Source organism: Equus caballus, chromosome 15, assembly GCF_041296265.1.
Source record: "Equus caballus isolate H_3958 breed thoroughbred chromosome 15, TB-T2T, whole genome shotgun sequence".
Taxonomy (NCBI): Eukaryota; Metazoa; Chordata; class Mammalia; order Perissodactyla; family Equidae; genus Equus; species Equus caballus.
Genome location: NC_091698.1, coordinates 49766721 through 49784509, shown reverse-complemented (window position 1 = coordinate 49784509; position 17789 = coordinate 49766721). Strand labels below are relative to the sequence as shown.

At 45.5% G+C, this 17789-nt stretch overlaps 1 long non-coding RNA gene across 1 annotated transcript; it reads right to left on the bottom strand.

The window, feature by feature from the left end:
* Positions 1–369: 369 nt before the first annotated feature.
* LOC111768074 (uncharacterized) lies at positions 370–17525 on the bottom strand. Its single transcript, XR_002800096.2, has 3 exons — positions 17504–17525; positions 1805–1991; positions 370–1079 (listed from the first exon to the last, which is right to left on the bottom strand). It is a non-coding gene; the product is annotated as an uncharacterized lncRNA (long non-coding RNA).
* Positions 17526–17789: the final 264 nt, after the last annotated feature.

The following is a 17789-nucleotide window of genomic DNA, read 5'->3' as shown; positions in this document are numbered from 1 at the left end:
TGCTATTCGTCTTCCTCCCCCACTCCTCAGAACCCCGATTTCTGCTTAACTGACAAGACTGAGAATGGGCTACACAGAGAAACCAGTCTCAGCGGCGGGCCTAGTCTGCGGCCCTTCTGAGTGACACATCACCCTAATAGCTCTAGAGGACTCCCCAGAAACAACATGAACAGTGCTGCAGCCTCAAGTGCTGTTAGCTCCTAGAACTACATTCCCCCACCCCTGCACCCCCCACCCCTACACCCCCCACCCCTACACCCCTCACCCCTGCACCCCCCACCCCTACACCCCCCACTCCTACACCCCCCACCCCTACACCCCTCACCCGTGACACAGCTAGAACATGTGCTCTAATAAGGACAGAAGAACTTTTACAGACCACAAAATCAGCATGTTCAAAACAGGATTACTCCAGAAAGTCTGAGGTGAGAGGTTGCTTCCTCGCCGCATCTCGGGAAACAGAAGCGGCTTTGGGCTGCGGACCGAATCTGCTGTTCCCTTCTGGACCTGGAGTTTGGTCTCAACTTCTCCAGGACCACTGACCCAGGGGTCTGAGCCCAGTGGCTCCAGCATCCACATGATGGGAAATGGAGGGTCCGGCTGCTCGCTGAGGACAGATGTTAGCACACTGATAGCAGAGCTAAGTGGATTTCTTTGTTTTGTTTCAGCTGCCAAGAGCCTAGGGCCTCAACCCTTGTGAGAAGCTCAAGGGGTGTCAGGGAATCGAGAAGAGACCCCAGGCGTTGGTGTCGGCCGAGCTGCTGCTGGTGTGCCTGGGATGGAGGGCGAGGAGGCCTGGAGACCCGCCCATCCCAAGGGCTGTGGCTGAGGGGGCTTCGTGCTGCAGGGCCAGCCTCTTTAGCAATCTACTCTGGTGAGACACAAGGGATGGACGAAAAGGAGCAATTACACTTGAGACAGATCCATTCCTTCAGTGGCAACATATTTTCCTCACATGCTTTTCTCTTCACAGCAAGCAAACGCATGTGGAGTCAGGGACTATGAAGTCGGTCATATTGAATTTACTCAGTTTTTCTCAAGTCTTCAAGCATGAAGCGTTGCAAACTTTCATATGTACACTGGGGAAAGAAAGGAAGAAAAAAAAGAACTCCACCATAAGGCCTAAGGAAAAGGCTGCGAAAAGAAAACGGCAAGATAAAGCAACACAATTTCAAATCTTAATCTCCTGAAGTGGTGCCTTGAAAGCCACACTTTCCACATTTCTGAGTGGGGGCCTTCAAAACTCCGTGTCAAATCATGTTATAACCTTGCTTCTTATCTGTTTGCGAGGGCTTTCAAGGGCCAGTAATTCCCCCATAGGTGGCAGAAAAGTTCATAGCAGGGATTTGCGCACTTGACTAAGCCCCCTGTGCTGCTGTCTGGGCAGCGCTAGGAAGGAGGCGGATTTGTTCTCCTTTTCAGAACTAAATCAGGCACCTGCCAAGAACACAGTCTAGCAGCAAACCAGGATCACTCCCTTGGTCAGATAATCTGCAGAACGATGACTTAATATTATACTCTCTGCTTTTGTCCGGTAAATCACACAGCCAGGCAGAACATCCCCGGATTTTTTTCAAATAAAAACTAACGGACAAGACCCCTTCTATGAGGGAGGGCTTTTTGGCGCCCTCTCCCCTGACATTCTCCTTTGGCACCCCCGTTCCATCCCCAGAGACGGCCTGGAGTTCTGGGTGGCGGCTGGCTGCCAGGGTGACGACAGTGCCATGGGCTCGGGAAAGAAGAGTCATGGAAACCATAATAGCTGTGGCCAGAGGGTGCCATGTGAAGAGTGGGGACAACTCACTTTGTCTCCTCCTCCACCTGCCTGGTGGCACTTTGACTGTCTGGGGCTTATACAGGAAAGGCAGGCACGAGAGCTCTGAATAGCATCCTTAAGACCAGGGGTCACAAACACAAGTGTCAGCCAGGGCCAGGCAGGCAATGTCAGTGAGTGAGGTGGACCAGGTGTACGGCAATAAGATGGTTGGGGTCTAAGAAAAGAAAGAAAAAAAGACATCATCTACTACATCGTTGTTTTTTAATAAAGATATCTTTCTTTAAAAAAAGTAAACATTACATTCAGAAATAAAAACAAAATTAGATCCTCTTGGCAAACTAATATACTTTCTTGTATTCAGCATGAGATCTATTGTTCCCTTTTTCCCTCGACTGTCAGGAGGCTCAGAGCTAGATTTTGTGTTCCTTTTTGATTTTTTTGACACAATTATCTTTCTCTCTCTCCCATCCCTTTCTTCTCCCAATGTGTAAACAGATACATGTGCATGTACACACATACACATATTTGATAGTTATTGGCCCTTATATTGTTACCTCTGGCTTTACTGCATTTGTCTCTTTCATTGTAAGTTTTGTTACAAATCCTTTTCACAAGTATGCAGAGTAAAAAATAAATTAATAAAATGAATGGTTTCTACACTCGAGGCCAATTTTTCCAATCCTTTTTTTTTTTAGGAAGATTAGCCCTGAGCTAACATCTGCTGCCAATCCTCCTCTATTTGCTGAGGAAGACTGACCCTGAGCTAACATCTGTGCCCATCTTCCTCTACTTTATATGTGGGACGCCTGCCACAGCATGGCTTGACACGTGGTGCATAGGTCCACACCTGGGCTCTGAACTGGTCAACCCCAGGCCGCTGAAGCAGAACGTGTGAACTTAACCATTGCACCACTTGGCTGGCCCCTCCAATTCTTTAAGTAGAATGCCACATCATTAGATGACAAGGAATTCAGACAACCTAGAAATTATCCTCTGTTTCCTAGAGTGGTGCTGAGGACAAAACTTACAGGGCTCTGTCCATTCTTGGGTGAAAAAGATCCAAATTAGCAGGATTCAGAGCCCATTTTAACCCTTTGAAACTCTCTCTCTCGGACACATACACACACACACACACACACATGGTTTGCCTGGTAGTCTAGAAAGATGTGACATAGATAACATAAGTATAATACTGGTTAAATATTTCAGAGGTTTTTAATTCCTTCATGTTAAGTTTTAATATGTGCCAAAGTCCTGCTTCTTAATTTTCTTCTGTTTTATATATTTTCATATAAAATTCTTTTGAATGTTTAAACTCATTATAAAGAACTATTAGATTAATTCTGAATTCTGGTTCTGTCAGTAAACTCTAATGGTATCCTAATTTTAAAAGCATCTTGTTAGCCTCATTCTAAGGACAAAGTATTTCCCTTTTGAAGTTTTTTTTTTTGCCTTTGGTTTTGTTTTCCTTTTTCTGTTTTTTTTTTTTACCTCACTATCGTCTCTGTCTGCCAGCCAAGATTATGAATAGAGATGATATACCTCAGGAAGGGGCTATAGATCCAAAATTAATCTCCACCAAAGTTAATTCCTGCATAAATTAAGCTGAATGTGTTTTTCAACACCATAAATCAAGCGTAATAGGTATAAATAAAACATGAACCTGGTTTCCTCATTTATAACTTCAAATCTATGACACTTCAGCATGAAAGGGCAAAGCTGTTTTTGCTCTTTCTTCTTTTTGGGAGCTGTTGAGCTAGCCATCTCAAAGATTGTAGTAGATATTGTAACATCAAATAGATTTCCTCTCTATGGCTCAAATAGCTGATAATCAGAAGCCCACAGAAACATTCCGTCTGAAGATTTGAGAATGGGGTGGGAGAGGAACCAACAGCTCGGAGGGCCGGGAAGATTGCTCTGCTGCATGAAGCACATGGCCCGTTGTTGTCTTCAGGTTATTCTATGGCTATATTTCTAGTTTGGGAGAATCCATAAGGTGGGATGAAAACAGGATGTCAGGATAACCCAGTTAAGAACTAACCTGTAGAGTGCGCTGTGGTGCACCTCATCCCTTTACTTGGCCAGTACACTCATCCCTTGGCTGTGCGAACATCCACTGCTAACAGCCTCACCTGGGAAACTATGCCCCGCCCACCCTCCCACCAAGGCCAAGGGCAGCCCACAGCCAACGAGAGCTCAAGAGGCCTGCCTCCTCACTGCAATTCTGTCTTGCAGTTTATACTCCAGAACTACACTGGTCGATATGGTAGCTATTAGCCACATGTAACTATTTAAATTTAAAATTCAGTTTGTCAGTTATGCTAGCCATGTTTCAAAGCTCAATGGCCCCGTATAGCTAGTAGCAACTGTACTAGACGTTGCCAATTACATAAAACGTTTCCATCATTGCAGTAGCTTCTGTGGGCTGGTACTGCTCCAGAGGCTACTCGCTATGGATCAGGCCAAGGCTAGGGTTCCTCTGAGGCCATGTCCTTGCTCATTCTTCCCCCTTCCCTATCTTGCTTCTCTTCCTCCCTTTTATTGATTTACTTGTTTTCTGAAGAGCACTCCCTCAATAAATCGTATGCACCCAAATCCTTGTCTCAGGCTCTGCTTCTAGGAAATTCAACCCAAGACACCCTCTATATTGCTTTAAACTCTAGGCTCACTTATATATGAAGGCTTAGGTTTCCTCACCCTAAAAGATGCTCATGCATGCTTGTTTTCTAAAGCATAGGCCCATAGGGTCAATGGGCCCGGCTTTCATGAAGGGAAAAGGGTTCTGGGAACACAAGGAAGTATTTTTAAATCCCCCAAGATTGTGACTGAGTGTGAGTCTCTGCAAATGCCCAGAGGAGAGGGCTGGCTGAGGGGTGCTGGGAGATCAGAACAGTGAGTGCCATGGGTGTGAAGGCAGAATACCTGACTAATGGTAGACGAGCTGTTGACAGGACTATCATGAAGCAGAAGGAACAGTGCTAATGATGTAGCCCCTTCCCCATTGTTACCTAGAATTAACGTATGATCTAATGACCGAGGGAAGTGAGCCTTGACGTTAATATTAATGACCAGCCTGGTGAGTGGGTTTCCAGAGCTAGATAAAATGTGTCAGAAACACAAAAGTATAGCCATCAAGGAAATGCAAATCAAGACCGCAATGAGATACCACTGAGTACGCTCTAGGATGGCTAGAGTCAAAAAGGCAGATAATAACAAATGCTGGAGAGGATGTGGAGAAATCGGAACCCTTAGGCATTGCTTGTGGGAATGTAAAATGGTACAGTTGCTTTGGAACACAGCCTGGCAATTCCTCAAAAGCTAAACACAGAGTCACCATGTGACCCAGCAATTCCACTCTTAGGTATTTACCCAAAAGAAATGAAATGTGTGAAATGAAATTTAAAAAGAAAAAGCACGTGAATGTTCATAGTGGAATTACTCATAATAGCCAAAAAATGGAAACAACCCAAATGTCCATCAATCAGTGAATGGATAAATACAATGTGGTTTACCCACACAATACATTCAACAGTAAAAAGGAACACAGTACTGATACATGCTACAACATGGATGGACCTTGCAAACATTAAGCTAAGTGAAAGCAGTCAGACACAGAAGGACACATATTGTGTGGCTCCATGTGTAGGAAAAGTCCAAAATAGGCAAATCTACAAAGACATAAAATAGATTAGTGGTTGTCAGGGGCTGGGGAGGTTAGGAGGAAGTGGAGAGTGACTGCTAAGGGGTTACAAGGTCTCTTTTTGGGTGATGACAGTATTCTACAAAGGATTATGGTAATAGATGCACAACTCTGTAAATATACTAAAACCACTGAACTGTTCTCTGTAAGTGGGTGAACTGTGTGGGATGTGAATTATATCTCAATAAAGCTGGCATAAACACACACACACAACGTGAGTTTTCCATCTGCAAATCGGGAAACAAGACTAGGCCACGAGAAGAAAATAGTTTGGTTCATGGCTTTAAGATAACTAAATTAATTTTAAAGCCATTTCCTATTTAGTTTAAAAGCAACGAGCTTTACCCACGTATGTGTGAAATTTAATTGTACATCCACACAAATATTAAGTAAACACCCATCCACCCAAAGCAACTATTAAAAAAATATAATTATAATGAGTGAGGCAGTTCTAGAATGAAGTGGAAAGATCTCCAAGAAATTTTATAAAATGGAAACAGCTAGATCCAGCACAGTGTGTACTATCATCTGTGAGGGGAAAAGAATATACACATACATGTTGCAAACGCATCGAGCACTTCCAGAAGGTTGCAAAAGAAACTGATCACTATGAGCAGTGGGTGCCTCTGGGGAGGGGAACTGGGTGCCTAAGTGATAGGAGAGAGGGCAAGATTGACTATTCCTCTTCCTGTCTACCTTATTCTAGCTTTAAATTTTGTGTATATTATCTATACGAAAATAAAATTTAAATGATTATTTTTTAAGTGAGATTAAGAACAAACTAATTCAGAATAAAAATTTCCAAACATTAAAATTGTCGGCCTTACAGGTTAGTTGTAAAGATCCAATAAGATCGTTCATGAGGATACCCTGCACAGCCTGACATAGTAGCTATGAAAGAAATCGTACGCAGCTTTGAATCAAAATAATAAAAATTACAGCCACCCTCATTAAAGTTTAAGAGACACAATTTCAATAACGAATTGGTTTAAATCTATGATTTTCCAACTGCAGTAACACTTTCCTTCAGAAGGAGCGTGATGGGGTGGGAGAAGGGAAGCTGGCGGGAAGGTAGGGCTGGGCTGGAGTCCCACTCAGCCACTTGTTAGACAGGCCACGCTTGGTGAAGTGTTTTCCTTCATTCCATATTTGGGTGGGGGAAGTCTGCCAATTTGTAGATTAATCCGCTCTGTACATGGGCTTAAAATACGGACAAGAACTACGTAAGGAAAATCTCACCCTCACTTAGGGAAGCCAAAAGGGATATGCTAAAAATGTTTTAACATTGCCTAGACCCGTGCTGTGCTCTTCTCCATCTTGTTTTCTCCTCCTCTTCCTCAGTGGAGCTCCTTTGTCATCAATTGGGCACCCAGCCTGGAGATCTGTATCAGAACCGTATGCTACATCGGTGTGACAAAGGCTAGGCTTGTCAGCGGAAGGAAGGAAGGAAGAGGTCAAGCCAATGGGGTGAGACGGTCAAGGAGAGCAGTGTAGAACCACCAAGTGTTTGGACAAAGAAACTTCCTAGTCACCAGCCCAGGAGAAATGAAATCTGGATAGGACAGTACTGAAATCTCCCACAGAAAGAGTAATTGAACAGCTCTTGATTCTGTTTGGCAACACAGTGCGACATTACATCTATTTCTGGAGTCTTCCCACTGGGTCTTCCCCGTCCGCATCACAATGGCCCCGCATGTGGAGTAACCTCACTGTAGAGACTCCGCCTGTGGACCGAGCTGTTAGGGCATGGAAATAAACACATTTTTCAAAGGGTGTGGTCCAAGACCACACAAAATGAAAGGTGTTTGAAAATTGGAATGAATTTGGTGTAATACTATAAATTTGGGTTTTTTTTTTTTTTGAGGAAGATTAGCCCTGAGCTAACATCTGCCACCAATCCTCCTCTTTTTGCCAAGGAAGACTGGCCCTGAGCTAACATCCGCGCCCATCTTCCTCTACTTTATATGTGGGATGCCGGCCGCAGCATGGTTTGACAAGCGGTGCCATATCTGCACCCAGGATCCGAACCGGCGAATCCCGGGCCACCGAAGCAGAATGTGCGAACTTAACCGCTGAGCCACCAGGTCGGCCCTGGTACAATATTATAAATTTTTAAAGAATATGCTAGTTACCTTTTCAAAGAATAGGCTCAGTATGTTTTCAGGTGAAATACCTCTAAATTTAAAGCAATGAGTCCAATTTTTAATTTGCAAAAGGTACAATAAGTAGTCTATCATCCCTGTGCTTCTCAGAGCTTTTAAACACCCTTTGGACTTTCTGGAATGTATTTATTGTATTTTTTTCAGATTAATAGTTGGATCTTTTGTTTTAATCGAAAGGTTGTTTCACCTAAAAATATTTTTAGCCTATTGTTTGAAAAGGTAACTAACATACTGTTTAAAAGTAAATTTATCCTATAATTCCCAACTTTGCAGATATTCTATAGAACCACTTGGTTAAAAATGCAGACTCCTGGGCCCCACTCCAGACCCACTGGGAGAGACTTTCTGGGAAGGTAGAAATTTGCATCAGTAGCTGCCCCTCTCCCTCTGGTGAGTCTTACATACGCCAAAGTTTGAGAAAGGACCACTCCGGAGGGGCTGGCTGCGCAGGCTACTGCACAGCTGTCAGCTAAGACAGATTCAGAAGGCCAACTGCAGTCCAGCACCTCTGATGGGCCTCACAGCATGGTGGGCCAAGAGCACCAGCTCTGAAGTCGGATTTGCTGGCTTGAATCCTGGCTCCACCACTTTATAGCTGGGTGACCGCAGGCAAGCTATGGAAACCCTTAGCTTTTGTTTCCTCACGTTCGAAATAAGTTAATGATTGCACCTAGCTCGCAGGGTTATAAGGTTTCTCTGAGGCAGTGCGATGGTTAATTTTATGTCAACTTGACTGTGCCACAGGATGCCCAGACAGCTGGTAAAACATTATTTCTGGGTGTGTCTGTGAGAATGTTTCTGGAAGATATTAGTACTTGAATCAATAGGGCTAGTAGAGATCACCCTCTCCAGTGCAGGTGGGCATCATCCAATCTGTTGAGGGCCCGAATAGAACACAAAGGTGGAGGAAGGGCAAATTTGCTCTGTGCTTGAGCTGGGACATCCATCTTCTCCTGTCCTCAGACATCAGGGATCCCGGTTGTCAGGCCTTCAGTGACTCAGACTGGGATTTACACTATTGGCCCCCCTGGTCCTCAGGCCTTTGGGTTTGGACTAGAACTACACCACGGGCTTTCTGGGGCCTCCAGCTTGCTGACTGCAAATTGTGAGACTTGTCAGCCTCCACAAGCATGTGAGCCAATCCCTCATAATAAATCTCTTTCCGTGTATCTCTATATATCCTATTGGTTCTGTTTCTCTGGAAAACACTGACTAATACAGACTTCACCATATCTTTTTAGGGGGACACAAATCAACCCATTACATGATACAATGGCAGCAGCAGGAAGACAAAAAGCTGAGAAAGAGTTGGGAACTAGCAGCCGTGGACGGCAGACCCACGTTAGGCATCACACTGTGGACGGCAGAGTTAGGCGTTTGGAGGAGAGTGAAGGCAGCTCGATATGAGCTTCTCTCTCCATCTCTGTTTCCAGCCAAGGAAACCAAGTGCAATTCCGGAGAACACAAAGGGAAGCACTCCAACACAGGCTGCAAAACGCTTAGTTCCTGAGCCAGATGCAGTCAGTCTGTGCTGTACTAGAGCTAAAAAAAGAAGACAGCGGGGGAAGAGGGTGACTTTGTGCTTATTCTTCTCCAGCCCCAACTGCCCAATGAAAACAGACACTTTCAGCTCAAGAATTCTGCTGCCAGGATTCCAGCAGGATTGTCGAAATGCCCTAACCAGCTGTGCATTCATTATTCCTTGGGAATCCCAGTTCTGTGGGCATTTTCCACAACCCATTCACACTCCGTCAGCATCCAAATCTTCCTAGAGGGATGTCTTTTGATTTCATCTCATCAGAGTTGGATGTCCTGGTCAGAGCCCTCAGGATGCATCACTTAGATGTTACTCATTCAGTTTCGTAAAAGGCTGAAGAGAACTATCCAAACACATTCTGAAGCAAAAGCCACATCTAGAGCCTTCGAGATGCTGCCCTCATTCCTTGGCTCGTGGCCCCTTTTTTGCATCACTCCAACCTCTTGTTCCATCATCACATCTCCTACTTTTGTAGTTGAATGTCCTTCTTCTTTTCTCTTATAGGGACACTTGATTATGTTTAAGGTCACCTGGGTAATCCAGGATCCTCTCCCCATATCAAGATCCTTAGTCACAGCTGCAAAATCCCTCTTGCCATGTAAGGTAACATTCACAAGAGATTAGGACGTGGATATTTTGGGGGCCCATTTTCCAGCCAACCACATACTCCTTGGGTCAGAGACTTATTGGCTGCTTATCAATAAATATCCATTCTCCCATCCCTTCCTAGTAATGAAAACACTAGTTTTTAGCCAGGCTTATTGCTGGCCTATTAAAACTCCCTAGCTGTTGTTGTTTTGACATCTGGATGTGGTCATTGGGCTTAAAATTTTGCCAATGAGTCGTAGGTGGTAGTGCCATGTGCAACTTCCAGAATATGTTTTTAAAGAGAACAGGCATGCTCTTCACGGCCTTCCTTTCCGGGTCCCCTGGAACGTAGATATCTGCAGCTCCAGCAGCCACCTGGGATCACAGAACAAGGCTCATAACTGAGACCTCGGAGGATTCGTGAACTGTAAGGAAACCAGTCCCCGACGAATTTGTGGGGAACCTGCACAGGATACCTACTTCCTGACTTCTTTTACATGAAAACAAACAAATGCATGTTTAAACCACCATTATTTAGGTTTTCTGCCATGTGAGGCTAGATTTAGTCCTGATTGAATCATTGTGTCTTGTTTCCTTGTGTGTTTGGTAATTTTTTATTGTGATCTTCTATTTGGTTATACGTAATCTGTGGGAATCCTGAAAACCTGAATTAATGACACCTTTCTCCAAAAGGGATTTGCATGTACTTATTCCTGGAGCTGTGTGTGCTACCAGCAGGGAATGGCTTTAACTCTCTTAATAGGGTATGCGCCCTGGCAGCAGGCTCAGAGGTTAGCTTCTGATCCCTGCATTGGTGGCCAGCATTGGGATTTATCCTCCAAGCTTCAGAGTTAGCTCTCGTCTCTCGATTCCAGTTTTATCTCACTATGTGTGTTTGTATGTTGCTATTTATTTTGTTTTGTTATCATTGGAAAGTTTCCTTTGTTTCTTGTGAGAGCTCAACGTATTAAAAAGCATACTATAATCTGGATCTAATGCCATTGTAGTAGCATATTACCCCAGGGTATCTTGTTCACCACTCCACTGGAAGTGCCCCAGTTTCACCATTAACATATGCTACAAAGGCTTTACATCTATCCGTCCATCCGACATTTTAGTGAAAATTTGGTACAAACAGAACTCTTCTGGAAACTAGATTGACACCACTTTCTCTGACCATAGACTCTACTCATTTATTTGTATTGGGGATTCAGCTCACACTCATTAACTATGATTTTCTCTTTTAGAGTTCCTCGCAGCTCTTTCAAATTACACAGGCTTATTCCTGTCCACAAAGATTCTGAACATCTCCAGGAATATGCATAATAAAATTCTATTAGTGGGATCATATTATACTTATTATAATATGTATAATATTCTGCAACTTCCTTTTTTAATAGTACATCATATTCCATCTCAGTTCTTACAGTCCCTTCATTCTTCTTTCATAGCTGCATAGTATTCCACGGTATGTATCACAGTTTTCGTTTTGTTTTTTTTTAAAGATTTTATTTTTTCCTTGTTCTCCCCAAAGCCCCCCGGTACATAGTTGTATATTCTTCATTGTGGGTCCTTCTAGTTGTGGCATGTGGGACGCTGCCTCAGTGTGGTTTGATGAGCAGTGCCATGTCTGCGCCCAGGATTCGAACCAACGAAACACTGGGCCACCTGCAGTGGAGCGCGCGAACTTAACCACTCGGCCACGGGGCCAGCCCCATATCACAGTTTTTGAACAATTTGACTATGGATAGACATTTAGGTTGTTTCCAATTTTTTGATATTATAAATAGTGCTGTGCTGTAATAAGCACATATATACAAATTTGTATGTGTACAAATGTGTGAGTAAATATATATAAAGGATTTCTAAAAACAAAATCTTGGGTTTAAAGGTATGAATATTTAACATTTGATGGATGTTGCTGATTTGTCTCCCCCAAAAGCCATGGTAATGTAATGGTGTTTGTGACAGAAACTACAAATGCCAACCCAGCGTCCATTTTCCCTAATTCCTTGGTAGGGGATTCCCTGTTTTGTTTCAGAGTAGTGGTGTGCCTAACTAAAGACTGCATTTCATGGCCTCGCTTTCAGCTAAGTGTGACCACACGAACATCCTGGAATAGTGCTTACTGCAAGTTATGCCCCTCTCTGCCCTTCTGCCTTTATTCCTTCTTCAATCCTGCTAGTGGCTTGATGACTGGCATTCCAGTAGCCATCTTGGACCATGACGTGATCTCGAGGAAGGAAACCATGCACTAGGGGTTGTGGAGAGAAAGAAAGGAGGCTGAGCCACCATACAACCTGCCTATATCTCCGTCTACATACAATACTGTCTACATCTTGGCTTCCATTATATGAGCGAATAAACTCACCATTTTCTGAGTCTTTGTTACATGCAGCTGAAAGCAGTTCCTAAATGACACAGGGTTCCTTTCAATCACTTAACCAACAAGCCAGTCTTTGCTGAGTACTTGCTGTGATCCCAGTCACGTGCTATGGATTATTACCACAGTGCACTTGCCCATGCCCATAATGGGCTGTCTTTCTTGGAGGGGTCACTACAACCTGGGATGTGATGTGAGCTTGTATGTTGACCCCCCATTCCTGGTTCCCCAAATCATGGTCTCAGTCCATGGAATTAATTGAGCAAACTTTACATCCCCATCTTTGGCTCAGATGACCTAAGGAAATCAGTCTATAGACACACACACATGCACACACACCCCCCCCCCCCCCCCCCCCCAGTGCATACAGAAAACCAGATAGCTTCTTACAGCATTTACAAAACTTCCTGTACTTGAAGCAGTTCTTACTTCAGCTCAGGAATTTTCCGGAATAACCCTTCAGCCCCCTTTAAGAGAAGGCCTATCTGATGAAAAATGTAATAGCACTATGGAATACAAAACTGCAGAATTAATAATTCAAAACCACTATTAACTCAATGTACTTCCTGTTGGTTTGTCAGTACGGACTTTTTCAATTAGACAATTTTATTGCAGTGAATTCCAATGGCACGATTTAGAGACTACTGTTCTAAGCTATGGTTGGTTGCGCCTAACAATCCATATTTGCTATTGAGTAAACGTGATGGCTGTAGCCTTCCAAAGACTGATGGGCCTTTATTGGCAGCTGAGCCTGCTCCTGCCCCTGGTGAGGATCGAGCAGGAGTGACTTCCTCACATTTCCCAGATGGATCCTTCCTGACGGTTATAATGGCCTGTCACCTCCGTCCCCAGGGTCCTCTCCCACTCCACATCAGGAACACCCACCCTGCCGGTGACAGGTACTACAGACAGTGCCTGACAAGTAAGTCCTGAGTCCCAAACCAAATCCCCCTTTTCCTGGTAAATAAAGACAGAAAATAAAATTCCTTTTCAATCTATGTGAGGTCCTGTAGAATTTGTCAAATGAGAATCAAGTGCAGCAAAAGTCCGCAGTCACCTCGATCAAACCCAAGGGATCTCTGTTATGAGTAACGCATCACTGCCAGCTGAGTTACTCAGCCTGCTGTAGGGGAAAGAACGCGGGATGCGGAGCCAGAAGAATGGAGGAAACTCCTGGCTCTACTACATTCTTGCAGCATTACCTTAGGCAATTCACTTAACTGCTCTGAGCCTCAGTTTCCTCATCAGTAGAATGGGGAGAATAATCTCTACTTTCTAGAGTTGGAATAATTACATAACACAACTGTATGTTAACTCCTCCAGCACATGGCAGATACTCGGAAACCCACGGAGTGTGTTGACAGGACAAGCCCTGCAGCTCAAGGAAGGGGCAGGAGCCTCACCTCTCCTTCCACGACAAAGATTTTATAGTTGCTTTTCCCCCTTATCCTGAGTGGGAGGAGCTGCTTTTTGGCCCATGAATGATCAGTGGGCAGCATTTTTCCTTCCCCTCTGAATTTGCCATGGGACACCTCTCTTAGCTTGCAAGTCTTCCATGTTTGATCGCAAAGATAGTGTTACCTGCCATGAAGTGAATGACAAGCCACCACAGGGCAGACAACTTGGCTTCTCTCCTTGTTTTAAGGCCCCCAAAGCTTGGGCAAGGAAGGTCTCCATTGGCCCTGTTAGCACTGCCTCCCCTCACACACACTCGTGCTCCTCCTGTCAGCTCCTCAGAGGTCAGAGGACAACTCAGTCTCATAAAGGTGAGGTAGTGTGACCAACTCATCCTGGTCTACCTGAGACTTTTCTGGTTTTCTCACTAAAAGTCCAGCAGCTTCCAGGACAGGTGGGGGTCATGTGGATTTGAATGGCTTCTCTTGGAGGCCTTTGCCTATTGTGCGCTGAGCTGGCCTCGTGGCTGCCACTGGATGCCTGACTCACCGGGTTTGCACTGCCTTCCATCTTGACTTCAGAAATGTCTCCGCCCTGGGACCAGCCCCAGGATCATCTGAGAACTCCTGCCTCTGGCATCACTGGGCCTGGTATAACAGCCCAGCCCGAGGGACCAGCCCCTCTCAGGTGCCCTTTCCCTAGGGCAGGTAGGCAGTTAGAAATGAGCTACACTAATTAACAGGTCCCATTTTCTTCTTGCTCTCCCAGGTTGGCCCTGACAGAACTGTGAGGTGGGGGAGGCCCCAGGGCCCAGAACGACAGCCCAGTCTCCCCTGCTGGCTGCTAATGAGAGTCTCAGTGGGCTGAGGCCTCTATTGTTACTGTGTTGACTCTTGTGCAAGTCATTTATCCTCTGGGAGTGTCTGCCCTTGTCTCCAGCACCAGATTTACTCAGCATCCACATGTGGCACCATGGAGCATGTTCCCCCTCCTTTAGCAAGTTTGCCATTTTCATTTCTATATCCTTTCAGAGCTTGCCCACACCCATTTCGGTGACTCTGTTCCCCATATTCTCGCTCTAGGTGTCTTCTCTCTCGTCTGACCAGGATGGTCTCCTCCTAACAATAGCCTTTGAGATCTGAGGGGGGCTGACTGTTTCCAGAGGGCTCATGCCTGCCTTCTCCCGTTGGATGGGTCCATTTTACGGGTTACAGGCACCTGCCTCAAGCTGGACCCAGAGCTCCTGAAGAGCAGGACTGGGACTGAGGCTTCCAGATGCATCTCTGTTTTGGCTGCCCAGTTTCTGGTTTCCCTGCTTCTCATGACCATGGTAGCCTCACTCTGCTGGGAGAACCACCCCAACCTTCTCCACGTTGTTCGGAATTTGTGGGCACATGATTGGGCCTGAATAAGGAGAGCACCCGTTCTCTCTGACCATCACGATGAGCTCAGGGAGGACACGGGCCCAGCCTGGCCAGAGAGCCTCAATCACAAGGCTTCTGCTGGAACTGTCGGGAGAATGTGCCCTCTGCCCAATGGGGTTGCTCAGCTGGGATGACATACACTTGGTCACTTTGGCTACCAGGTGGGGAGAGTTTGCCTGAGAATGCAGTCACCCAGACGAAAGAGGGCCAAGACTCAGAGAGACACCGCCCCAGCAGCGAAGTGTGAGCTTTGCATCTTTGGTTCAGCCATGGCAGAAGGTAATTATCCTTGGACACCTCCCTTTTTTTGTTAACCCTCTGTGAGTTGAGTTCCTATATCTTTAACCCAAGAAGGCATGCTAACACACTTCAGCTTTCTGCTCTGTGATCAGCGTTCTTTCTGTCCTACTGTGCTGTCTCTTTCTCCCCAAAATGCCACACACATTCCCATCATCAGCATCTTCACTCCGAGCAAACTCCCCTGGCCTGTCCCACTATCCTTCAAGCCCAGGTCTTGACCTCTCCCTTCTGCCAAGACTTCTTAACCTCAGCTTCCTTCACTGCTCTGCCCTTCTTCTTGATTCTTACACAAATTGGCACTATATAATTAAAGAATTAACACCAAGGTCGTTGGCTCTTGTTTCCATATGTTGATCTTATCTCTTCAACTAAATTTTAAGTTCTTTAAGTTCGGAATTACGTCTGACACATCCACAGATCCTGAAGCAGCGTTGGGAAATAATGACGACTACATTTGTGTGAGCACATGCCGCGTGCCAGACACAGTTCTAAGCTCTCCACACACACTAACCCATTAAATCCTCACAACAAACCTATGAGGTAACTATTATTGTTGCCCCTATTGTGCAGTTGAGGAAAGCAAGGCTCAGAAAGGTTAAGGAACTCACCCGAGGTCAACTGGGTAGGAAGTGGTGGAATTAGGGTTTTCTCCCGGGAATTCTGGGCTGGAGCCCACAGGTTTGGTGACTACACTACACGGCCTCTTAGTGAATCCGTGATAAGTATCAACCGCTGGAACACATGGAATTGCAGAGTTCACCAAACCTACAGCAGCAGTTGTTACCTTTAAGGGAGTCACGTACTTCTCCGATAATCTGAGCTGTGTACCCTCCTAGAAAATGCACACACACATATCCCCGACACAAGAAGGGTGGCAACCCTGAGCCCTGATTCTGGGGCTGCTTTGCCATTTTCACTCTACATTTCAGTCCTTTGCTACAGCTGGGTCCTGGGAAGGGATGTCACAGAATATGAGAAGGATGTTCTCTGTTCTCCAAGAGCTCAGCCTCAGAATGAGCAAGGTGGAGCCGACCTGAGCAGGAGAGCAGCTTGTCTTCAGGGCCTCTTGCCTCCCTGTCTGCAGCACTCCCAGGCGCAGGGGGCACCCATCGTGTCTGCCTTCCCACCATGCACTCCCCTATACCCGTAACAGCACTTTGATTCCCCTTTGCAGGACCACCCCCCATCGCATGCAGTATTATGTGGACAATCAACCAAGGTGTCCACCCTCCTCTGGCTGAGGAGTGAGCACATGACCCACACCAGCCAACGAGACTGTCATGGGAAGTTGAGCAGTACAAGGATGGAATACAGTTGGAGGTGATTCTGAGACTTAGAGATGATGAGTGTCATCTGCTACCCAGATCCCCAGAGCTGCCTTGCTCTCCTTCTTATCCACAGTCCAATTCTCCAGCTCTTCCTTCAGTTCCACAAGCTACTGGAGGTGGCTTTACAATATGCCAACCTGACAATACTTTACACTTCCCAGAATTCCCTTTGCTAGATACTTCCGGTTAGGGTGGGTCATGAGAGATTCCAGTGTGAGATTTGGAGGGCGGAAGTGAAGCAGCCATTTTTGCTGCTCACACCCGTTGTCATTTATTGGCCAGTTCACCTTGTTAGCATGAGGCAGTGGCCTGGCCTGCAACTCTCTGCCCTTCCCAGGAGCCTCCTCCAGCTTTTTCGATTCCTGGGTCAGGCGTGTGTGTTCAGCAATGTGATGAGGGGTCCTCATTTCTGCAGGATATCCATGTCACCAAGGTCAGAGGCTTGGATTTCAATCCATCCTTGCGGCCTCCAGCTGGTGCACCTGGGTTCCAGCTTGTTTTTGCTCTCCCTCACTTTACATCCATCTCCCCTTCCCAGCTGTCTGCCCTGTGGACCACAAGCTCCAGCATCAGAGCTGAGGATGCGGCCTTACAGAGACTGCTTAACCAGCTCCCACGACTGCGTAAGGTCAAATCCATGTAATAAATCCCTAGTGATTTTGCTTCTCTAGAGGTCTGGCTTCTTTTGTTGAACTTCTGTTGCTTGCAGCCGCCAAATCCCAAACCATACACATTGTATAATGCATAAGAAAATGTTTTCAAATTACAAAGCACTAAATACATGCATGTTCCTATTCCTTTTACTAGTGTAGACTGTGCTGGAAAAAGGAAGAACTCTGGGGTGAGACAGAGATTCAAATCTGAATTGTGCCAGGTAATACTTATATGACTTTGGATAAAGTTACTTACTCTTTTTTGAGCCTGTTTTCCTATGAAAAGAAAAAAACAAGAGAGTAGTTAGGAGTAGATATCCATGCATACAAGAGAAAATCCCAAGTTATTAGCTTAAACAAGAATCAGGTTCATTTTTCTATCAGCTAGAAACAATCAAGGTAAACAGCCTTGGGCAGGTCTGGCGGCTCCCGAATCACCAGGCCCCAGGCAGCTTATGCTCTAGTTTCCAGCATCCCGGGAGGCGAGGCCCATCCTCACGGTCCATGGTGGCCACGCCTAGCTAAAAGGGAGGCTGGCAAAT